Raw genomic sequence first — 1,625 nt, forward strand, 5'->3', positions numbered from 1 at the left:
GCTCACAAACGGCATATATACATGTAAGCTTGAAATGAATGCCAATATGGCGCCTCACAACTCTGTAATGAATGGACACGGCGTGCGTGTGATGTAGGTGGCGTTGTGTCATCTCATTGGTCAACGCTGAGAATATCTGACATGCCAGATACTGCTCCGCACGTTCGGAAAGACTCCAGAACGTGCTATTCCACGCTATGACGTTAGAAACTCGGCACGCCCAACGTTGGGATCCACGGTCCGTGTGCCGACGGCTTTAGGGACGCCGGCTGGCTTCCAACACGAGTTGGCTCGACCAGCGCCGACCGGAGACTCTTCCGTCACACGGGATATCGATATCGGCGATGGAAGGACACCTCGGCCCACAAACAGTAGACGGGTAGGATTGACTGCAGCGAGAGGAGGCGTGAAGTGCGGCAGTCTCTGGGAAACGTTCTGCAGACGGCCTCAGACTGCAACGGACTCACCGTGTGTCGTCGTCGCTTCTGTTCCCCTAGCGCTGTAGTGTGATCGGGATCACCACAAAATCGTCGTTGTTTGTCGCCCTGTTCATTTTTCTTGTCGATTGTGATTACGTGAATTGAATCGTTGTGATTACGATGATGCTTCACAAGGAATTGAAAAATACTTTAAAGAAAACTAGTGCAATATTTTTTAATGAAATATACCAAACACATTTGCAATTAATGAAAAATGATTTCGTCTTTCGAAAGGAAATGAAAGAACCAGCCAACTCCCTGTGCGGGTACTACAGATCCCATAATACAAAAACATAGGGCTAATAATTTATTTTTTATTAAAAATTACGTAATTTCTTGTTTAACATAAATTCCGGATTGATTCATTTATCAAAAATACTCGGTGTTAACGATGAATAAAAACAAAATCTGTAAACTGTTTTCAGGGGAATGTTCGATAACTCATTCAAGAAAATCGCGTGAGAAACTTGGATAAATTCGAATAAATACCTACTTATTTACAAACTGACGATGAAGTGGCACCTCGGTAAAGCTAACAAAATTCACTTCTGAGTCTCTCGTGCAGTAAATTACCCAAAGCATGTTTTGCTGTAGGAATACACCTATAAGTAGGATAATTCGCTTCATTCCGTAAAAAATACTAAAACAGTTTATTAGATAGTAACGTAAAGTATAACAACGTACATCCTTTTTAACAAGAAAGGTGTTTGTCCTTCCCTACTTTCAAACATGAGTTCTGAACACTGAAGACGGCTTGTTGACTGGAACTGCTATCTGAAGATTCGTCGAATTCGTGTCGGTTAATGACGACGAATCTAAAATGAAATTCATAAATTGCGACTTAAAGGTGCGAATCAGCAGCAGTGAGTGAGACGTGAGGAGAGTCGGCGACGGCCTGGAGGGCAGCGGTGTCCAGCCTGGAGTCCAGCAGGAGGAGGGAGGGAGGGACTCGTCCTGCGGGCCACCCTCTGTGTACGGGGGGCGTCTCACGAGTCTGCTAAACTCCGACGAAAGAGCGCAACATTTTTTATTGCTCTTTCGTAAGTGTGATTGTTCCAAAGGTGGCGTTGAAGAATTTCAACGGTGCACATCGTACAGTTCACAGAATTGGTCAGTGTACCGAATGCGACTGAAAATGGAGAGAAA

The sequence above is a fragment of the Schistocerca americana genome, chromosome 11 (assembly GCF_021461395.2).
Source record: "Schistocerca americana isolate TAMUIC-IGC-003095 chromosome 11, iqSchAmer2.1, whole genome shotgun sequence".
Lineage (NCBI taxonomy): Eukaryota > Metazoa > Arthropoda > Insecta > Orthoptera > Acrididae > Schistocerca > Schistocerca americana.